The sequence below is a fragment of the Malurus melanocephalus genome, unplaced genomic scaffold, assembly GCF_030028575.1.
Source record: "Malurus melanocephalus ecotype Western Australia unplaced genomic scaffold, MMel_1.1 scaffold_762, whole genome shotgun sequence".
Lineage (NCBI taxonomy): Eukaryota > Metazoa > Chordata > Aves > Passeriformes > Maluridae > Malurus > Malurus melanocephalus.
This window is the reverse complement of record NW_026623994.1, coordinates 47,574-57,050: the sequence shown is the minus strand read 5'-3', so window position 1 is coordinate 57,050 and position 9,477 is coordinate 47,574.

Here is a 9,477-nt window from a genome sequence, read left to right as displayed (position 1 = left end):
CGGAAACTGTCAGGCAGGAGCAGTGCCTAGGGAGATCCTTCAGGTAGGGCATAGTTTCTTTTGTCTTCCCCAATTGCCCAACTATTAAAAGAATGACTTGGCAATTAGTGTATCCCAGCAACAAAATGGGAAAGAAAAATTCACCAAGGAAGGAAACAAAAGGAGAAACCTTAACCCACAGCAGTTCTTTTGGAGTTCTTTTTCCCCAAAGACAGAAATCTACAGGCAATAAAGATCAGAGTTAGATTAAGACACTTTACAAAAATATTGAAAAAGAGAGTTAATCTTGTATCTCAGTAATACGTTTAAAAAATAGGGAATAAATTGTTACTTCCACAGAAAACATAACCAGAAGAATGGGTCTGCTCACACACTCGTCTACAGAATGCCTTAGTAAATGCCCAAAATGGAAGTAAAAGTGGCACATACACAGTTTCTTTCTGATTATTATTACTCATCAAGTTTTCATAATGAATATATTATTTTTTTAGTATAAAATGAAGCTCTTGAGCAAAGGTGAACTATAAACCAGAAAAATAATTATTCTCTCCAAATTATTAATGTACTTCAAACAATTGCTGGGCTGAACTGATACCTGTTTTGCTCCCAGCATTTTGCTCTGAGATTATCTTTAAAGATACAAAATGAAGAAAGTATATAACTTATATGGAAATACAATCATAAAGTGGGGTCTGTGAAAAATGAGATTCACTTTCTTGTTAAAATTTTAAGGGTCTTAATAAAGGAGAGTAGGGTACATAACAGCAAAAGGATACAACATCGGGTACTTGGCAATCTGCCAAAGGCACGCCTGTTATTGACAGGAGACATCTTTAAATACATTTCATAGTGCAGCAGCTTAATGCCTATTTATAGGCATTTATGCATATTCAAACTTTTCCAGAAGCTGTTAGCATGGATCTGCCTTTTTAGAGCATGAGCAGTGATGATTTTTAGGCCCCTGGGGTCGTGTGCGTGTGACCCCTGTTCCATAGTTTCAGCAGATGGCCCTTGTTGATAGAGAAGTGTCCTGTAGCAGGGGCCCCTAATGGGTCACGACACCCCTGTCCTGTCCATTGCAGATATGGTTGCCTGAAGGATGAGGGGTCCCATCAGCCAGGTTCCTTTGGACGTTCCACAAGCTCTCTTGACTAGAGACTTTTCATCAAGGTCTCTGTTCCTTCCATCGCCACCCTTTCACTGTCAGGGTCTGTGCTGGCCTGGCAGCTGATAGCCCTGGGGTGATGGCCTCCCCACCCAGAAGGTGTTAAACCTCATGATCTCTTTGTGAATGTATGCATTCTTTTCCACATCTCTGAGCTGCTTCTTATCTTTAATGACCATTGCCACCAGGGCCCCATTCAGGGTTTGCTTTTTTTTTTTTGGTGACTTTCTTTGCAGCTTTTGTATAGTTTTGCTATAGTATGAAAAATATCCTTTATGGAAATATTTAGGTCACAAATCATAATATCTAAGTTTAACCACAAATATTCTATATCTGAGTTACAAAAGAAAATCAGTGATAATTTTCACAACTATGTATGCATAACTAAACTTCTTTTACAAATAAAACAATATTATATCATGATGCACAACACATAGGCTCTACCCTTAATCTTTGCGAGAACTAACACTACAATATGTGTTTAACACACACGTAGCACTCTTAATATTTGCGAAAACCAACACTATAATATGTGTTTATAACAGGTCTGAAGTCAGTGAAGGCTTTTCTATATGTTTAAAGGGAGTCAGGGTGCTTAGACAAATTGCAAGACAATTGTTTAGTATTTGATATCCACTATGTATCCAGTTCGAGGAACTGGATTTGTGGTTTGTGTCACAAAACTGAAAGGTTTTGGTAGCCTATAAACATCGGAAATGACTGAGCTATGACAGAAATGGAAGCTGGAGATAGAAAATTAGTGCTTTTCAGATTTTTTTTTGCTACTTAGTCACATTTTTAAAATGCCATGTTTTAATTGGCTAGATGTAGAGGTTTGCTTCAAAGATTAGAAAAAGCCTGCAAATCCACATCTCCACCTTTGCACTTCACATTTCTCAAGCATCTGTGGCCATTCCTTCAAATGGCAGACTGTCAGGCTACCGATCATGGAGGTTCCAAAACGTTGAAGTAATTACCTGTAATAAGCGAGCTGAAGCAGTTTCTGCAGGATATTGGCAAATAAACATGCTAAACCAGCTATATCAGGAGATACCAAATAAAACAAAACAAATACAGGCTGAAAATATGACACAGACAAATTCCTATAGGAGATAAAGAAGATTACATTGTATTGTGTTTTATTCTAGTCAAGGTTAATGACCTGCATTTGAAGCATTTTTTAAATCAGTTATTTGTGTCTACCTGAACACAAGGACATACAGTCAACGATTGCATAGGGACATAAATTCCTGGAAACAAATCTGGTAGTGCGAACATTGCAGTATGTGGTAGGTATTGTGGTTTAAGCCCATTTGGCAACTAAGCCCCACAGGACCATTTTTTTACTCCCTTCTGGTGGGATGGTGGAGGAAACTGGAACAGTAAAAATGAAACCCCCTTAGGATTGAGATAAACACAGTTTAAAAAGTAAAGCAAAAGCTGTAGAGTAGTGTTAACAGCCTGCATGGGAGAAAAATGCCCTGTCCTTGGCTGCCTTGAGAAAAAGAGATTGGAATGTAGAATTGAAAATGCAGGTGGCTTACAATTATAAACATTACTAATACTGTAGCTTTTGCAAACCTACCAATCATATGCTGATGAGTAGAAAGTGACAGCCTCACTGACCAATGTATGTTTGAGCCAAATGTATGCACTGGTTGTTAAAGTGGATAAAAGAGGCCTGTCTCAGAACAAAGGGGTTACTTTTTGTGCGTGTATATGTGTGTCTTTGTGTCTGTTATTTTGTGTCTGCTGTCTAGCCAACAGTGACAAAAAGCTACATGCAAACAAAGCAAATCAGGGAATTAATTCACCCCTTCCCATGGGCAGGCAGGTGTTCACCCATCCCCAGGAAAACGGGTCCATCACAGGTATTGGTGACTTGGGAAGAGAAGCCAAACACTCCAAGCTTCCACTGCTTCCTTCTTCTTCCCTAAACTGTATGTAAAGCATGATACCATATGGTCTGGAATATCTCTTTTGTCATTTTGGGTCACCTGTCCCAGCTGTGTCCACTCCCAACTCCTTGTGGACCCCCAGCCTGCTCATTGGTGTGGTGAGAAGCAGAAAAGCCTGGGCTCAGTGGAACTCCTGTTCAGCAATACCTAAAACATCCCCATGCTATCAATACTATTTTCAGCACAAATCCAAAACATAGCAATCCAGACACTGTGAAGAAAATAAGCTGAAGCCTAGACAAAATTAGCACAGGAGGATATGTGGAAATGTGAAAAGATATATTATGTGCAATTTAAAGGTGTGCTCTTTCTGATGCTATGAAAATTATTTACCCTCTTTCAGGGCTGGATCTGTCATATGCATAACGAGTCTATTTTTTGTGGAATTCGTTTACAAGATAATATGCTAATGTTTCCTTTCCAGCTAGCATTTTAACAAAATCTTCTTGAGCATGGTTCTGTTTTCGATTGGGTGCCCCATCATTTGACATAGCACATCAATGAGAAATCTCTTTAACTTCATCTCCTAAGAAAATAAAGGAAATGTGACCTACTAATGTCAGTTCCCTCCTTGCTCAAGATTTTCTTCACGTCCTTGGAAATTTTTTGGCTGACTGAATCTGTACCACATATTTGACAAATATGTGAAAGTTCCCAAAAAGTTAACAAAAGTTCATCAGAACAGACAGATGAGTGCCATTCACCAGAGAAACTTACAACTCAGTCACTGGCCTTTATTTACAGCCAGTGGTCAGTCAGATAATGGAATGCAGACCTGGAAGATGCCCTTTGTAGATGCTCAGTGAAATTGCACTGAGAAGCAACTTTATGATTGCTAATAGAAACTAAATGAAGAAACCAGAAAGTTAGGATTTTTGGTTCAAAACTGTAATAATTAATACTGAGAGTAGTCCAGGCAAATATTTTTATATTTAAAAATCTTCAGGGTAACACAAATTGCAGATTCATTTAAACAGGGCTCTGACTTCATACAGATACCATTTTTGCCATTAGTACTTACTGTTGAAGAACTGTCTCTTGCACAACCTTTTCACTTAAACAGATGAAAAAAGTCTGGCCTATTGTTATGACCCCACCATTCAGTGAGCAAATACTTAACTTCTATCATGTGAGCAGTTCCTTTAAAGTACCCTTAAATTTCAAGCTGAGCAGATGCATAAATTCTTGTAAAGAACGGGATGTAAGCAACTCAGGGCTACTGAGGCAGAAGTTTCTGAAATGAAATAGTTTTCTCATCATGTTCACATGTTCAGACAGACATGTACTCTCACTGAAAGCATGAAGCCCATAAGAAAGAYTATAAAAGCTATTGAAAACAATTGGAAAAGCAATTAGATATTAATTCATTTGTAGTAGTAGTAAGTCTACCCTGAATTATGGCTCTTACTGCATTTTTCAGTAGAACATATTACAAGATTTTGGGGCATTTCTCTTTTCTTGAATACTTGATCAGTTAAGGAAAGTCTGCCTCAGAGCCTTTTGGAGTTATATTTTCTTTAATTGGTATGGTACAAAAAGCAATCTTTTTTTCCTTGCCTGTTGTCATGGTTTAGAATGCTGGCCAAAAGCCAGGCACCCACAACACCTGCTCATTCGCTCTCCCCCACCACCACATTGGGTAGAGATGAGCGAAAGGGGAAAAAAAAAACAACTAACAACGGGGTTCATGAGTTGAGATAAAGAGCAGGGAGGAAACGCTTGATGGACAAAACAGGCACTACTTAAATTATGAAGTGAATTTATTTCTAACAAAGTCAGAGGAGGAGAATGAGAAATAAAACCCTCAAAGACACCGATCTTCTCTCCACTCCCTCCTCACTTCCCACCGACTACAAAGCAGCAGGAACRGAACAGGTGTGGGGTTGGTCAGTTCATCACCGGATCCATCTGCGGCTGCTGAGGGAGAAGAGTCCTTCCCTTGCATTGCTGTGGGGTCCCTCCCACAGGAGACAGTTCTCAGTGAACCTCTCCAGCGTGGTTCCATTCTCACAAGCACCGGGCCACATACATCTGCTGCATCGTGAGTCCCCCCACGGGCAGACAGTCATCCCAAACCTGCTTCACCGTGGGCTCCCTCGTCCACTGGGTGCAGGCCCAAGGCCAGGCTGYTCCATCTCAGGAGCAAGGTCTCTCTCTCCATGGGTCTCCTGCTGGACACAGCCCCCTTCTCGGTGTCCACCCGCTCCGGCGTGGGGACCTCCCTCCTCCACGGGCTGTGGGTGGATCTCTGCACCCTCTGTGGACTCCATGGGCTGCAGGGGGATAGCCTGCTCCACCATGGTCGTCACCACGGCCTGCAAAGGAATSCCRGCTCCGGTGCCTGGAGCAGCTCCTCCCCCTCCTGCACTGACCTTGGTGTCTGCATTCCCTCACACATTTCTCAGCCTCCTCCACTGGCAAAACCACTGTGTGCTCCCTTGTTTTGATTTCTTAAATATGTTTTCACAGAAGCGTAACCACTATCTTCAGTTGGCCCAGGTTTGGTCMGTGGCATGTCCATCATCCTCAGAGCCAACAGCAATTGGCTCTGCCTGACATGGTGGAAGCCTCCAGAAGCTTCTCACAGGAGCCATCTTTTTAGCCCCCCCACTTCCAAAAACTGGGCCAAGCAAAATCAACACACCTGTTTTGCTAGAAAGCTCTATTGGACATTTTCTGCATACTGAAGTTACCATTCTGGGAATAGTTAAACAGATATTTTGTTTATTTCTTTTTTTTTTTTTTTCCAAAAATTTTAAGCTATTTATGCGAGCAGACCTAAGCAAGCAAGCTTTATTAGTTTTCAGAATTACACAAGTCTAATGAAATTTTCTTCCTGTTTAATAGTGAGAGTTGGCCTCTAAGGCATTGAAGAAGACTAAGTGTCTAAGCCCAGTCTAAGGAGCTACTCAAGAGTTAGTAATATGTTGTTACTTGGTCTCCCATGCAAACTTTAAAGTGTTTTACAGAGTTTCCAGAAGCAGTCCACAAACTATCTGAATGAATGTTGATCAGTGCAATGAAGGTTTTTCTGTCTTATCAGAGAATTATAGAACTATTAAGATTGGAAGAGACTTTAAGATCATCCAGGCCAAACCAACATTGCCAGTGTCACCTCTAAACCAATAAAACACATCACCCAAGACCAGATCCAGACGCCTCTTACGTATCCAGGGATGGTGACTCTACCATCTATTTAGGCAGCCTGGTATAATGCCTGACTAGCCTAACAATGAAAATATTTTTCTACTGTGTAATCTGAATCTCCCTTGTCTCAGCTTCACGCCATTTCCTCTGGTGTTCTCTCTGCAGGCAGAGCAGCAGAGACTACACCCTCTCACTACACCTTCCTGTCAAGGAGTTGTAGAGAGGCATGAGGCCTCTGGAGCTTCCTCTTTGTGTGATTAAATAATCCCAGCTCCCTCAGCAGTGTCTCATAGGACATGTTTTCCAGACCTTTCACCTTTCACAAACCTTATTGCCAGCACCTCAAATGTCCTTTGTAAAGGAAAAGGGTGCAGAATGGGGCACAGCATTTGAGATGTGTTATCACTAATGTTGAGTGCAGTAAAATAATCATTTCCCTCCTCCTGCTGGCCACACTATTCCTGATACAGACCAAGTGCCATTGGCCTACTTGGCCACCTGGGCACAGCCGGTTCATGTTCAGCTGCCATTTTCTAGCACCCCATGAGTCCCTTTCCAGTGAACTACTCTCAAGCCACTCTTCCCGCTGCCTGTGCCACTGCATATAGTGGTGTAGGTTGATTTGGTTTTTTTTCTGTTTCAAGGCATGAAAACTGAAAAACAGTTGAGATTATGTGTGAAAAACAAGCCATACATGTTTTCTGGGATTTCTTGCACTATATTAAAACTATTATATAAAGGCGCCCTACATGCTATCCAAAAATGCTGTGTAAAAAACCTTCAGATTGCAACAGTCAAGTACCAGAAGACTAAGCAGGTAAGATGACAAGAACCAATAGGTAATAGTGCTAAGTATTTTGATTTTCCTTGTTTTCCCTTTGAACTTGTACATTGTGCATGCTGTGCTTAAGATGTACTTGATTTAAAGTAAGTTTACGCATTTGTAACTCTATTCAGAATCCTGCTGTTCTAAATTAATTGCTGTAATGGCTGCATTTGGAATGTTACARATGTGTGGAATGCACAATGTTGTTCCATAACAGCTTACTAATGTGACTGAGCTTTATTTATTTCTTTTTAAATTTTTTATTATGCATGGCTTTTATCCCAGTTTGGGTTTTCAGGGATGTTTTTTTCAGGATGTTTGTTCAGGCAACTTGTGATGAATAGAGGACTTCAATATAGATCTTCTCAGGGAATCCCAAGCTTTAACTTGGATTAAAAAGTATCATATTCAGTGATTCCACTATCTGGCATTTGAAGTGTTTATTTGTTATTATCAAAGGGAGCCAGGTCTAGTTGGTCTTAAGTATGTAATTTCTTTTCAAAAAGGATATTATGTGAGTAAAAGTAATTGACATGGACAAACTGGGGCACTAAGATCCCCTTCTTTCCTTCYCCTTGTGATAAGTTGGTTCATGAAATCACCACATGCTTTATTAAAACAGTTTGACAGCCCCAGCACAATTTTGCCCAGTTTGTGACACCTTCATGTATCTGAGGGAGGAGGGGAAGGGAACTGCGAACGTGCAGAGAATACTCCTGCCTCCCTGTAACCCGCCTACCAACGGTCGTCATAGCAACCGCAAAAGACCCCAGTAACAACACAACGCAGACCAATCGGGATCTCTGGAAACTTYTAAAACACCACGTCAGAGAGAGTATAAAAAGGAGGGCTCAGACTACGTGCCGCGCGGTGTCCTAGGTGTTCGTGGGAAAGACTCACCTAGCTGGTGTCCTAGGTGAGCCTGTGATAAATTGAGCCTCAAGAGCCAATCAGAGGTTAAAATCCAATTAAAAATTTATTAATTAATTAAGCAAGCATTAACAAACAAATATTAGTCAACCACAGCGCTGGGCAGGCTAGGTGAGTGGCTGGCCGCACCTAGGACACCAGCTAGGTGAGTCTCCCCCCCAACACTAGACACCACACCACACGTACTCTGAGCTCCCTTTTTATACCCCCTCTGTCTCTAGGTGACGTGATGTTTCTAGAGGCTTCCAGAGATTCTGATACGTCTGCGTTGTGTTACTGGGGTCTCTTGCGGAGCTGTGCCGGCCGTTGGTAGGCGGAGTTGCTGGGAGGCAGAAGTTTTCTCTGCATGTTCGCAGCTCCCCTCCCCCTTCAGATACTTGAAGGTGTTACAAACAGGGGCAGAGTTATGCCGAAGCTGTCAATCTGTTCTAATAATGCATGTGGTGATTTCATGAATCAACTTTCACTTATCACAAGCCGGCCACTCGCTTAGCCCGCCCAGATCTGTGGTTGCTTGACTAATATCTGTTTGCTTAATGCTTCTTTATTAATTAATAAATTGTTAATTGGATTCTATCCTCTGATTGGCTATTGAGGCTCAATTTATCACAATTTGGTGCTGTGACTCGGATAGGGATCTTCTCGTGGAGTCCCTCAAAAGGGAGGAGCCCCGTCGTGATTTGACGGCCCGGAGAGGGCACTTCACCAGCTCCCCTACCTGACGAACCTAAATTCAGATATTAGTCAAAAGATCTTATACCTCCATAACATTTTTATGCATAAAACTCCAGACGACCTCGCAGGACACGTGAGTACATTGAGGTAAAGGGTTCCCTGAGGGGTTTGAATCCTCTCTAAAAATCCCCATCTGGAAGGAGGTGGATCTCAGAGGGTCCTGGACTGGTGACTAAGTTAATCCTTAAGCCCCTCCAAGCCACCTCTGGATCCGTGGGAAGGCATCCCCACGCAAAACTCCCAGACACCCTGTGGGGTTGGAGACCCTACAAGTCCAAATTTTGAGACATCCACAGAGATGGCTCATGTGTGTGTGTGTGGGAGACGTCCACGGAGGGGCTGCGAGACGCTGAGGCTCGCTAGCTCACTCGCGGAGATGGCTCACGTGTCTGTGTATGGGAGACGTGTGTGTAAGTGACGCCCCACGACTCGTGTGTGTGTATGCGTGTGCCGGTGCCCCGGTGGTGCAGTCCCTATTCCCCTGTGAGGGATTAGAGCACGACCGGGAAGGATAGTGCGTGTTAGTGTGACACTCATTTCCTCCRCTGAAGACACTCTGGAAGATGGGACAGAGGGAAAGCAAGCCCTCTGGATCCATGGGAAGGGAGCCCCAAATGAAGCTCCCAGACATCCCTCCCGACAGTCCGTTGGGACGGCAGCTCATACATTGGGCTGACAACCCTCAGATCAAAGGGAAAAGTAACATTAAAATGATA